At 40.7% G+C, this 13,878-nt stretch overlaps 1 long non-coding RNA gene across 1 annotated transcript; it reads left to right on the forward strand.

Moving 5' to 3' along the window:
- Nucleotides 1-8,527: 8,527 nt before the first annotated feature.
- Nucleotides 8,528-13,033, forward strand: LOC113887905. Its single transcript, XR_003509857.1, has 4 exons — nucleotides 8,528-8,611; nucleotides 9,160-9,231; nucleotides 12,032-12,095; nucleotides 12,945-13,033. It is a non-coding gene; the product is annotated as an uncharacterized LOC113887905 (long non-coding RNA).
- The last annotated feature ends 845 nt before the right edge of the window (nucleotides 13,034-13,878 follow it).

Consider the following 13,878-nt stretch of genomic DNA (forward strand, 5'->3'; position numbering starts at 1 on the left):
ATCCTGTGGACTGTAGCCCACCAGGCTCCTCTGTCTATGGGATTTCCCAGGCAAGAATACTGGAGTGAGTTGCAATTTCGTACTCCTTAAAATGGTTCTTTTAGTGGTCAAATCTAAGTGGCTTATTCTCTATCGGGTTCAAAAATAATTTTAAAGATATCTTTTTGTTTGTCTACACCAAGTCTTAGTTGTGGCATGTGGAATCTAGCTCCCTGACCAGGAATTGAACCAGGGCCCCCTGCATTGGGAGCACAGAGCCATAGCCACTGGAGCACCAGGGAAGTTCTCCCAAATAGTTTTTAATTAAATTACATCTTTTATTCTCTTCTTTGTAACTTTCTTTGTAAAGTTTGTACCCACTTCCTAATTTGCCTGTCTTTTGTGTCACTTTAGTTTTCCATAACCCATTGGACTATGAGTCAGCATCAAGCTAGCAGTTTGTCAAAGTAACAGCTGTAAGTATTTCAACTTTCCCATCCCATGACACATTTGATCATTTTCTTTCTTTTTCATGGCAGTTGATAAGGCCAGTCAACAGAGTATATCTCTTCTTGTAATTTGTTTTTTACTTAGAATCCTAATTAGCATAAAGGCAGTTAAAAAGTCGTTTCTATGTGGAATACTTACTACCAAGGTTGAGAGACACTATGTTTAACATTTAATTGGTTTATAGTGCTGTGAGGCTAGTCTTCAAGGTCATAAAAATCTTACTTATGAACATATCCATAAAAATGCTAACAGCTGTTTTAAAAACATCAAAGTTGCATTTTCTTCTTGAGCGATGAGGAGTTGTTACTTGCACAAAATACCAAGTGTAATATATTTTTAAGTGTTCTTTTGATTAGCAGAAGTAAACTTGACCCTGTCCTCAAGAACAAATGAGTTGCCTGCAAATGTGACTTCTTTTTATTCCCCTAACATCACCCCATGCAGGAACCAATTTGCCAGTTATTCAGATTATATTGGGAGAAGGCAATGGCACCCCACTCCAGTACTCTTGCCTGGAAAATCCCATGGATGGAGGAGCCTGGTAGGCTGCAGTCCATGGGGTAATTACGAGTCAGACATGACTAAGTGACTTCACTTTTACTTTTCACTTTCCTGCATTGGAGAAGGAAATGGCAACCCACTCCAGTGTTCTTGCCTGGAGAATCCCAGGGACGGAGGAGCCTGGTGGGCTGCTGTCTATGGGGTTGCACAGAGTCGGACATGACTAAAGTGACTTAGCAGCAGCAGCAGCAGAAGATTATATTGACAGGACGTTAAGACTGGCTTATGAATCTGCTACAGCCTCACAGCCTCCTCTCGTACAACAACTTGTTGGCTCGGTGCTCCATTGCCAATAAAGTACCTAACCCTGTATTGTCTCCTAACTTTCTCCCTTTCCCTAACCTCCTATCCACCACAACTCATTTTTTTTTTTTTTTTACAGAAGCCGGAGTGACCATCTAAACATGTAAAATGCAATGTTCTACTCTGTTTAAACTCTATAAAAGGCTTTCTACTGCCTTTAGAATAAAATTCAAACACTCTACATGATCCACCCTCTAGCTCATAATCTTCTTATTCCTAGCTTAGCACTGGCCATTCTTTCTGCCTGCAGTGCTTGGCCCACAGATTTTACCATGGCCATATCAGTGTCAGTTCAACTCAGTGGTTACAGATTGCAAGAGGCTTTCAAAGGAGATGCTTCACTCCCATGGCCAGGGTGTCCACAGATTGTAACTCAGTTTTATTTTTCCTGAAATTATTAATCACGTGTTTCTGGACTTGATGTTTGCCGTCATCATTCTCACCCAATGCTAGATTATAAATTCTATTAAAGTAGGTATTTTTTTCATCTTGAATTCTGCCTGTTTATTTTAAATAAAATAGTTCTGGTATGAATGAATAAATACAACTAGTTTGATAAATGCTCTTCCGCCTGCAATGTGGGAGACCTGGGTTCAATCCCTGGATTCGGAAGATCCCCTGGAGAAGGGAATGGCTACCCACTCCAGTATTCTGGCCTGGAAAATTCCATGGACTGTATAGTCCATGGGGTCACAAAGAGTTGGACACGACTGAGCGACTTTCACTTCACATCTCTTCTTCACTCTGGATATAGTTCCTCACTCAAAAGTATCACTAGTTTATTATCAATGCTTCACATTTCCTTAAAAAGGTAGTCATATACACAATCATACCTTTTACTATATGTCCATTGTATTTATTATTTATGGATCAGTAACAGAATGCCCTCAAAACTTATGGTTTAAAATAGCATTTTAATAGTTATCTCAGTTTCTGTGGATCAGAAAACTAGGAATGGCTTAGCTAGGTCCTTAGGCTCAGGGTCTCTCAGGCTGCAACCAGCCAAGGTATTGGCCAGGGCAGCCATCTTCTCAAGGCTCCTCCAAAGTGTAAGTGTGTGCTTCCAGACTTCCTCTGGCTATTGGAAGGATTCACCTTCTCATAGGCAGTCAGAATGAAAGCCATATCAGACTGCCTATTTATTAGTATTTATTTATTTATTGGAGTAAAATTGTTTTATAATGTTGTGTTAGTTTCTGCTGTGCAACAAAGTGAATCATGGGGGGGGTGTGTGTGAGTGTGTGTGTGTGTGTATATATATATCCCATATGTTTACGTTATGAATATACGTATGTCCCTTCCCTCTTGAGCCTCCTTCCCTCCCCCCAACCCACCCCTCTAGGTCATCGCAGAGCACTGAGCTGAGCTCCCTGTGCTCTACAGAAGCTTCCTACTAGCTGTCTAGTTTATTCATTGTAGTGTGTATATATCAATGCTCGTCTCTCAATTCATCCCACTCTCTCCTTCCCCCTCAACTGTGTCCATAAATCCATTTTTTACATTTGTGTCTCTACTTCCAGCCCTGCAAATAGGTTCCTCAGTACCATTTTTCTAGATTCCAGATGGACTGCCTATTGGTGGAGGCTTAGTTCCTTGTCATCTGGGCCTTTCCATGCAACAGCTCATCACGTGGCAATTTGCTTCAGCAGAGTGAGAAGATGAGAGAGAAGACAGGTTGAGCAACATAGACAGTATATCATCTGGTAGCCAAATCTTGGAAATGACATGCCATCACTTTTGCTCTATTCTGTTTGTTACGAGTGAGTCACTAGGTCCAGCCCAAATTGAGGGGAAGGAGATTTCTCTTGAATCCGAGGAGGCAAGGATCACTGGAAGCCATTTTAGCAGCTGCCTACCACAGCTCCATGCCTCCATGTTTGTGTACATTTTTGTCCCATTCCTTTTACTCTGTCTTATTTTCCTGGAATTTTCTCTTGGGAGCCAAAGCACTGGTCATCATGCTCACTTTGTGTCACTTGTCTGAGTTTATTCTTTCCAACTTAGAAATTTTGAGGGAAAAGTGTTTAAGATATATAGGAAGTTGGGAAAAATACCCCAGTCACAAAACTTCAATAAAATATTGATATCAGAACAGTGTGTACCAAGAGCTGGTTGTCATTAAAAGGCAAATATTATTTCATTCTTTCAAGAAGTATTTTTTGGCAAAACTAATACAATTATGTAAAGTTTAAAAATAAAATAAAATTTAAAAAAAAGAAGTATTTTTTGAGTGACTGTGTGCTAGGCACTGTCCTAGATGTTAAGACACATCAGTGTAGGAAACAAACGAACAGAAAAGCTTGCTTTCAAGAACCTTTATAAATTGATGTATTGGGTTGGCCAACAAGTTCATTTGGGGTTTTCTGTACCAGCTTCTGGTTAAAGCTGAATGAACTTTTTGGCCAACCCAAATAGAATGAAGATAGTAACAAGACATGGTAAGTGTTAGGGTGAAAGAAAGGGGATCTAATGTGCTAGGTTGAGAGGAGGGTGACATGTTAGCTACCCTAGACCACACTTCTTCCAATACAGCAAATTATATCCCTTCCATTTTTCTCCTGAGCACATATCACTCTATTCTCATTGAGAATATGCCCTTTGAAAAAGACCTGAAGGATGACCTGCACATATCCCAGGAAGATTATCCAGGAAGGTGAAAGAGCAGGAACAAAGGAGAGACCAGGACTGGTGTGTTAAAGGACATAAAAAAGTTTAGTGTATCTGAAATGAGTGAAAAGGGGAAAATGGATAAAGAGAGAAGATTGGAAAGAAGGGCCAGATCCTTCAAGGCCTTGCAGAACGTTGTCAGAACTTCTATCTGTTTTTCCCTCTGAGTGATGTGGGGAGCCCTTTGGAGAATATTGAACACAAAAGTGGATATGATCTATCATATTTTAACAGGGTTGTGTTGACTGCCATGTAGAGAATAGACTTAACGGGGACTTGAAAGAAGACAGACCATTTAAGCCAGATAAGAGATGCTGGGGACTCAGACTGGAGCAGTAACAGTGGAAGTGAAGAAGTGATGAGATCTTGGGTTTATTTTGAAAGCAAAGTTAATATTTGTTAGAAGATTGGAATTAAATGGTATACGTTGGAGAAAGGGAAGTCAAGTATGACTCCCAAGAACCTGGCCTGAACCAACAAAGTTGCCATAAACTGAGATGGAGCCAGTCAGTCCATGGAAGGAGCATGTTTAGGGGAAGATCATTTAGGGGCTCCATTTTAGACATGTTAACTCTGAAAAGCCTACTAGCCATCTGAATGGAAATGCTGAACAGCAATAGTCTGAAATTCTGGACTTTTTGGACTCCAGAAGTCTGAACTTCTGGAAAAGAAGTTCACTCTAGGAATATATATTTGCAAGGAGTTAGCATACAGAAGATAAAGCAATAAGACTAGATGAAGGTACACAGAAAATACAAGAGGTGAAAATAAAAGCATCAGAGTGAAAAGCACAAGTCTTCAATCAGCTCTGTGCTCAAACTAGGTCCAGTGACTAGGAGCATGGGAGCCCTTTCCTGCCGAATGGATAGCTGGGCTGCTCCTAGGAGGAGGGTCCTGCTTGTTGAGATTTCTTTTCACCAGCATCAAGATGACTTAAATTAGAACTCCTTGCCTTCAACTAGGGAAGCCTCAAGGTAAGCTCTGCTTCACAATTGGATTTCAAGAAAGCCTACTCTTTCCTTTCCCCAGCATGGGCCATCTGCTTCCTCTGTATAGGTTCTCAGGCCTTAGTGTACATAATAATCCCCAGGAAAGCTTGGACTTGCTTACCTCCAGAGAGTTTCATTCTGTAGGTGAAGCTAGAAATCTTCATTCTTAGCAAGTGCTGAAATTAATGAGCGTGCTCCATGTTGAGAAAGCTAAATCAGCATAAAAAATACTAAACATTCTTTTACTCTAGAAAGCTTAAATATTCATAGAGGCTATTGACCTTAGCTTTCTGGTGATTCCATGGTTACTTCCTAAAAGCTGTCATAGATCTTTAAGCTTCAAACTGTACAGAACCAGTTAAGAAGCTGCTTGAAAATCCACATAGAAAACTTAAATACTCTGACTCTATTATTTTTTTAATCTTTTGAAAAAATATCCACTATTATTTTCAGAGAGTCTTGGAGCGTGTAGTTCCTGTCTAAAGACTGTTGTGGTAGAGACATCTCTGTTCTTCCATATCTAAATTTCCTCTCCTTCAAATATAGGGGAATATTCCACCTTGGGTTTTGACCAATTAGTTTTGGCCAATGAATTGTGAGCAGGCATATTAGTTGTCATTTTCAGACCAAAGTATTTCACAGCCAGTGTTTGACTTTCTAGGATTTTCTTCCTCACCACAGCAGTTGTAGAGAAGGTCTCATGTTGAATTGATGGAGATGGAAGATCAAAACAGCCTGCATCTCTGCTCATCTCATGGCATTGTTTACCATGGAGAGTCTCCGGATCCTCATCAGATTTTGTGACTGAAAATAAATTTTGTGTTAAGCCACTGAGATTTATCTTTATTTGTTTGTTACCATGGCCTAAGCTTATCCTATCCTGACTCATCACCTGCGAGTATATCATAGGGTCTCTATAAAAGTATAGAACTGGAAGAGATTTGATTACTGCAAGTTTCTAACTCTGATTTTCAGACTTCTTACCCCATATTGAAGTGCCTTCTTGCTATAGAAACAAGTAACTCAACTCTCGTGCAACAACTCATCTCGCTCAAGTCTGCAATTTCAAATTATTCTCTAAATATAAAGGGAAACTTGGCTGCATGCATGTTCCAAAAATTCTACTTTATGTATATTACAAAATAGAAACAGAGTGCATCACATTTTTCAGACACTACTTTCTTTAGGAGTTCTTTCCTGACATATTCTCCTCCTCCACCCCTCAGTAAGCTCATCCACCTCCTCACCTTCTTTCCTACTTTCCGTTTTGCACAGACTGGACTGTAAAACATCTTCCTTTGCTGCCCCCATATCAGTTCAGTTCAGTTCAGTCACTCAGTCATGTCCGACTCTTTGTGACCCCATGGACTGCAGCATGCCAGGCTTTCCTGTCCTTCACCAACTCCTGGAGCTTGCTCAAACTCATGTCCATAGAGTCAGTGAGGCCATCCAACCATCTCATCCTCTGTCGTCCCCTTCTCCTCCTGCCTTCAATCTTTCCCAGCATCAGGGACTTTTCCAGTGAGTCAGTTCTTCACATCAGGTGGCCAATGTATTTGAGTTTCAGCTTTAGCATTGGTCCTTCCAATGAATATTCAGGACTGATTTCCTTTAGGATGGATTGGTTTGATATCCTTGCAGTCCAGGGGGTTCTCAAGAGTCTTCTATAACACCACAGTTCAAAAGCATCAATTTTTCAGCTCTGAGCTTTCTTTATGGTCCAACTCTCACATCCGTACAAGACTACTGGAAAAACCATAGCTTTGCCTAGACAGATCTTTGTCAGCAAAGTAATGTCTCTGCTTTTTAATATGCTGTCTAGGCTGGTCATAGCTTTTCTTCCAAGAAGCAAGCATTTTTTTAATATCATGGTTGAAGTCACCATCTGCAGTGATTTTGAAGCCCAAGAAAAGAAAGTCTATCACTGTTTCCATTGTTTCCCCATCTATTTGCCATGAAGTGATGGGACTGGGTGCCAGGATCTTTGTTTTCTGAATGTTAAGTTTTAAGCCAGCTTTTTCACTCTCCTCTTTCACTCTCCTCTTTCACTTTCATCAAGAGGCTCTTTAGTTCTTCTTCTCTTTCTGCCATAAGGATGGTGTCATCTAAATATCTGAGGTTATTGATACTTCTCCTGGCAATCTTGATTCCAGCTTGTGCTTCATCCAGCCTGGCATTTTGCCTGATGTACTCTGCATGTAAGTTAAATAAGCAGGGTGACAATATACAGCCTTGACATACTCCTTTCCTGATTTGGAACCAGTCTGTTGTTCCATGTCCAGTTCTAACTGTTGCTTCCTGACCTGCATACAGATTTCTCAAGAGGCAGGTGAGGTGGTCTGATAGTCCCATCTCTTGAAGAATTTTCCACAATTTGTTGTGATCCACACAGTTAAAGGCTTTGGTGTAGTCAGTAAAGCAGAAGTAGATGCTTTTCTGGAACTCGTGCTTTTTCTCAGATCCAACGGATGTTGGCAATTTGATCTCTGGTTCCTCTGCCTTTTCTAAATCCACCTTATACATCTGGAAGTTCTTGGTTCACATAATGTTCACATAATGAAGCCTGCCTTGGAGAATTTTGAGCATTGCTTTGCTAGCGTATGAGATGAGTGCAATTGTGCAGTAGTTTGAACATTCTTTGGCATTGCCCTTTTGGGGGGATTGGAATGAAAACTGACCTTTTCCAGTCCTGTGGCCACTGCCGAGTTTTCCAAATCTGCTGGCATATTGAGTGCAGTGCTTTAACAGCATCATCTTTTAGGATTTGAAATAGCTCAGCTGGAATTCCATCAGCTCCACTAGTTTTGTTCATAGTGATACTTCCTAAGACCCACTTGACTTCACATTCCAGGATGTCTGGCTCAAGGTGAGTGATCACACCATTGAGGTTATCTGGGTCATTAAGATCTTTTTGTAGAGTTCTTTGTATTCCTGCCACATCTTCTTAATATCTTCTGCTTCTGTTAGGTCCATACCATTTCTGTCCTTTATTGAGCCCATCTTTGCATGAAATGTTCCCTTGGTATCTCTAATTTTCTTGAAGAGATCTCTAGTCTTTCCCATTCTATTGTTTTCCTCTATTTCTTTGCATTGATCATTGAGGAAGGCTTTCTTATCTCTCCTTGCTGTTGTTAGGAACTCTGCATTCAGATGGGTATATCTTTCCTTTTCTCCTTTACACAGCCTCTGTGACTTAAGGCTCAAATCTAATATGTAGACAGCAAGTTTTAATACCCCATGGTGAGAGGTATGCATAACTCATGTCTCATTTATGCCTGTTACCTCGCACACTAAAGGCACTCAATGAATATTGTTGAACTGAACCTAACTGCTTGAATCACATGTATAAAGGATGTATGCAGCTCCCCAAATGGCATCTGTTTCTAACTCATACCCTAGATTGCATGATTAAATTTTTAAAATTGAGATATAGTTGTTTTACAATATTGTGTTAGTTTCTGCTATACATTGAAGTGATAAGCCATAAGTATACATATATCCTTTCCCTCTTCCTATCCCACCCCTCTAGGTTATCACACAGCACTAACCTCAGCTCCTTGTTCTATACAGAAGCTTCCCACCAGTGATCTGTCTTACCCATGGTAAGGTATATATGTCAATCCCAATCTCCAACTCATACCCTTGAGAAAAGAGATAACTTCTCTGGATTCTCAGGGGCAGCTCTCATTCCAGACGTCAGATAAAGCCCCAAGTTTCCCTGGTGATATTCATAAGATACTCTTGTTCTTAAAAGGAATATTAGCAGTTGTTAAAGACAAGTGATCCTGGTTGATTGCTCCAGAGCAATGTGTCAAAATATTCATAAAAGTATAGAGAATGCAGTCACATTTTAAAGCAGTCACCATATGCAATAAATACAGTCTGATTGCTAATTCGGGAAATTTCTATTATCCATCTTCTGAAAATGAATTGGAAATCAAGTTTTATAGACATCCTAATTTTATTTGATTAGTATAAGAAGCAAAAGCACGAGTTAATGGTGTACTACCATTCCCATGTACTAGAAAGATGTGTTAATGAAATATAATTGTCATGTATTCCATACATTAATATGAACCATATGTGAAAATTTGATGTGCTTGTCTGGTCTACAAAACATTTTAAACAGGCCTTTATGGATATTTTACAGCCAATTCAGAGATCTCAACCACAGCCAAGAAGGATAACTTGATTTTTGCATCACCATCTTCCTTTCTGCAAAGTGAGTATTATTGCAGTTTGAGAGCAGAGAACATTTTTTTTTCTAAACTGTGTTTTATAGGACATTACTGATCTTTGAGATGTTAATGGGACCCTGTGAACAACAATTTTGGAAATTCTAGGTAATTAGGTTTTCTCTTTGCAAGACTTCTGCGAGTCTTTACCATGTATTATGTACAGGGCTGATTTATGCACTGCTTCCCTGGTGGCTGAGACGGTAAAGAATCTGCCTGCAATGCAGAAAACCAGGGTTAATTCACGGGTCGGGAAGATCCCCTGGAGAAGGCAGTGGCAACCCACTCCAGTATTTTTGTCCGGAGAATCCCTGGACAGAGGAGCCACGAGGTCGCAAAGAACTGGACATGACTGAAGATTTATCCACTAGGCACTATAGGCACAGTGCCTAAGATCCACAATACTTTTAGGAGTACACAAAAATCTTTTTATGTCTTTTCAAATAAGAAGAAAAATGAAAAGATAATAATGAATCCAGCCTGGATTACTTTACAATGAAGTGAAGTAAAGTGAAGTGAAAGTCGCTCAGTTGTGTCCAACTCTTTGCGACCCCATGGATTATACAGGGGGACTATAATTCTCCAGGCCAGAATAGTGGAGTGGGTAGCCTTTCCCTTCCCCAGGGGATCTTCCCAACCCAGGGATCAAACTCAGGTCTCCCACATTGCAGGCCGATTCTTTACCAGCTGAGCCACAAGGGAAGCCCACAGTCATAAGCAATATTTTAGTAATTTTCTATGGAGAAAGTAGCCCACAAAGGCAAAAGTGTCTAGAATCCACAAATATCATACTGTAGCCCTGGTTAAGATTCTCTCAAAGATGTGATGTGCAGGATTTTCCAACAGTTACTCGTGCATGAGTATCTATTTGTAGAATTTCTCAGAGGACAAGGTTTAACACGTAGAAATATGTATGTACTGAAACACTGGAACAAAAGTTACAAGAATTAATTTTAGCGATATCTGCTACTAAGTAACCATGCTACTTTGAGTAAGCCATGAAACATCTCTGGGTCCTAGACTTTTTTAATATCTACCTACTTATCTATCTGTCTGTCCATCTGCACTGGGTCTTAGTTGCAGCATGTGGAATCTAGTTCCTTGACCAGGGATTGAACCTGGGTCCCTTTCTTTGGTTTCATGGAATTTTAGCCACTGCCCACCAGGGACATTCATCCTAGACTGTTAAGAGACAAAGTGATGGTATTCAACTGGATGTGTCAACTATGCCTTCCAGCTCAGAAGGAATATGATTCTATATTATTTGTATCGTATGGTTTGCTGATTTTTTAAAAGCTTACACACATAGGTTAGAACCCACAACTTTCAAAGAAAAGAGTACTATTCTGGATTGAAAGTTAGAAATAAAAGCTTTAGCCCTACTTTTGGCCTTATATCACTTCTACCAATAACAAAATCCTTCAAAGGTTTGTCTCTTAAACAAGAAAAAGAAGAAGAAATTTGAGAATGTTTCTATCTTTAGTATGTTTTCTCCTCAGGTACATGGCAATTAAATTGAGAATCTTCTCTTCTTGTGATGGGGCCTGTGGTAGGGAGGTTGACCAAGAGAGAAAAGGCAAATTCGTCTTGTTTCAAGTTTGTGTGACTCCTTGGCTGGTTGTACTACCAACTTATCATTTTTTTTTCAATTTTATTTATTTTTGGCTGTGCTGGGTCTTTGCTGTTGCAAGAGTTTTTCTCCAGTTGTGGTGAGTGGGGGCTACTTTAGTTGCAGTGCACAGGCTTCTCATTTCAGAGCTTCTAGGCCTGCGGGCTTCAGTAGTTGCAGCCCATGGACTCTAGAGCAGCAGTTGTAGTGCATGGGCTTAGTTGCCCTGCGGCGTGGGATCTTTCCGACCCAGGGACTGAACCCGTGTCCCCTGCATTGGTAGGCGGATTCTTTACCACTGAGCCACCAGGGAAGCCCCCAACTTATCATTTTGACAGGTTGAATTTTGGGTTTTTTTCAAATAACAAAAAAGAGATGGAGAACAGATGATTGTTTGCATGCTAAGTTGCTTCAGTTGTGTCTGACTGTTTGTGACCCTATGGACTGCAGCCTGCCAGGCTTCCCTATCCATGGGATTCTCCAGGCAAGAATACTGGAGTGGGTTACCATGCCCTCCTCCAGGGAATCTTCCCAACCAGGGATCGAACCTGAGTTTCCTGCATTACAGGTAGATTCTTTACTGTCCGAGTCACCAGAGAAGCCCTATGGTTCAACGCATGAGTCTAAAATTCAGGAGAGAGGTCAGGTCTGGTGTCTTCTATTTGGGAATCTCTTGCCTAGTGGAAGTAGTTCAAACTAGGAGTAGAATAAGAAAATTCCTAGGGAATAAGAGGGAAAGGTAATGAATTTAGGATATAAGTGTAGGGAACGTCAACTTTAAGGGGTAGTTATAGGAAAATAAAGTCCTAAATGTGAGATTAAAACACACACACACACAAAGCAGATAAATACAAGGAAAACTAGAAGAGGATATTATCAGGAAATAGAACAGAGGATATTTGTGTGGTCAGGCCCCTCAAGATGGGTGTTGTCTTGTTCTCTGTCCACCACCAACCACCCCCTGCCCGACTAGTGCCTTCTTCACCTGTATCTAACTGCAAAGTTCTGACCGTCTTACATATTTGCCCCAGGCCCCAGCTGGAGATTGTTCTCTTCCCGTTTGAGATGAGGTGGTGAGGGGCGTGCCATCTACTGGTTTCCCTGGTAACTAATGAGTCCATCTGAGGTCAATTCCCTTATAACTGATAATCTCCTCTCCCCCACCCCTGGGAACAAAGTCTGCTTGGTGATCCTGTCTCCTGCGCTCGCTGGGGTGTCACTCTAGGACCTTGCTTCAGACAGGTAAGCTCCCCCATCCATTAAGCCAGTGATGTCTCTGTTGCTGACTTCAGGCCCTTTCTTTGGTCTGGAAGCTGGGCAAGCACAGCTCCAAAGATTATAAACAAAGAACATTATAATGTACATAGAGCAGAAAGTTTGAAAACAAGCCCTTATACTCACTGCAAGTGAGACATGAGTCACTCCAACTTTTTTGGGAGGCAGCTCAGCATTGTGCAGCCAAGCCTAGAGAATATTTATATGCTTGCACACAGTAATTCTTTTTCAATAATTCTAATGAGATAATCCAAAAGAAATGGTCAAAGACTTAGGTACTAGGAGGTATATAGTAATTTTAGTTACAATAGAAAAGATTTAAAATATGAGTGAAATATCTAGTAGCAGAGAAATGGCTAATATATGGCAATTCATCCACTTTATAGAATATTATGCAGCAGTTTATAATCATTTTCAAAAATATTTAAGGATATGGGTTATATAAAAAGCAGGTAAAATCTCCTATACAGAATTGTGCCTGTATATATCTATATTTATGTATTTATATCTTTATCTTTGTATATTTATATACTTCAAAATATTAACAGTGGTTATCACCGATTAGTGCCATTACAGATGATGTTATTTTTCTTCTTTGTACTCTCCTAGATTTTCCACATATACTGTAATTGCTATGGTATGAATGATGTGTCCCTCCAAAATTCATATGTTGAAATTCTAACCCCCAAAGTGATGGTGTTAGAAGTTGGGGCGATTTGGGAGGTGGTCAAGTCCCAAGGGTGGAGCCCTTGAGAATGGGATAAAAGCTTTATATAATAAAAGAAGTTTCAGAGCTCTCCCTGCCGCTTCCACCAGGGGAGGATCCAGTGACAAGTCTACAGCCTGGAAGAGGGTCTTCACCTGACCACTGGGCACCTTGATCTCAGACTTTCAGCCTCCAGCACAGTGAGTAATGAATTTCTGTTGTTCAGAGTTGACCTAGACTGTGGTATTTTGTTATAGCCCTGAATAGAATAAAACAGTAATGAACAAGCACTGCTTTTATTATCAGGAAAACACACACACACACACAAGATTACGCTTTGAAAGGAGAAAGCAATTAGAGTCAAAGAGCGAAGTCTGGTTACATAAAGCTGGAAGATGTGTGTTAGATTTGGCAATTAGGTCATTATGCATCTTAGGGAAAAGTTTCAGTAGAGGAATGTGGAAGGAAGGAGGATTTCAGAGCTCAAGGGGTAAAAGTGAGGTGAAAAGATTTTTTTTTTAAAAAGCCAGTTTTTCTGTGATTTCAAAAGAGCAGAAAATGGAGGAACAGAAGCTTGATGAGTGTTGACTAGGACGCAGGTGTGAGGGCCTTTTAAAATGAAAAGGTCTTCAGGTGTTTATGAGCTGAGGGGAGGATCCAGTAAAGAGGCCGGCCGAGGAAGAGATGACTGACAGGGCAAGGACAAGGCGGATACAGAGGGAGATTGAGGTGGGCCAGTGGCATGGGTTGGCCTTGAACCGGTAAGGGACGTTGCCGACTTCCAGAGTGAAGGAAAGAAAGTAAAAAGCAATGAATATAGATATGTTTACAGAGAAATTGAGTGAGACCTCCCTGATGACCTCAATTTTTCCACTGATGTAAAGGCAAGGTCACCTGCTGGGAATGAAATCAGCAGTTGTTTGGAGGAAGGACTTAGGGTAAGTTTGGGGATGTTTGCTGATGGGAATCGAAAAGGGAGCTGGCCGAGACTGAGTAAAGTGACTGGAAGGTTCCCTGGGAAGCCACCCCTTTTGCAGACAGTAA

The sequence above is a fragment of the Bos indicus x Bos taurus genome, chromosome X, assembly GCF_003369695.1.
Source record: "Bos indicus x Bos taurus breed Angus x Brahman F1 hybrid chromosome X, Bos_hybrid_MaternalHap_v2.0, whole genome shotgun sequence".
Taxonomy (NCBI): domain Eukaryota; kingdom Metazoa; phylum Chordata; class Mammalia; order Artiodactyla; family Bovidae; genus Bos; species Bos indicus x Bos taurus.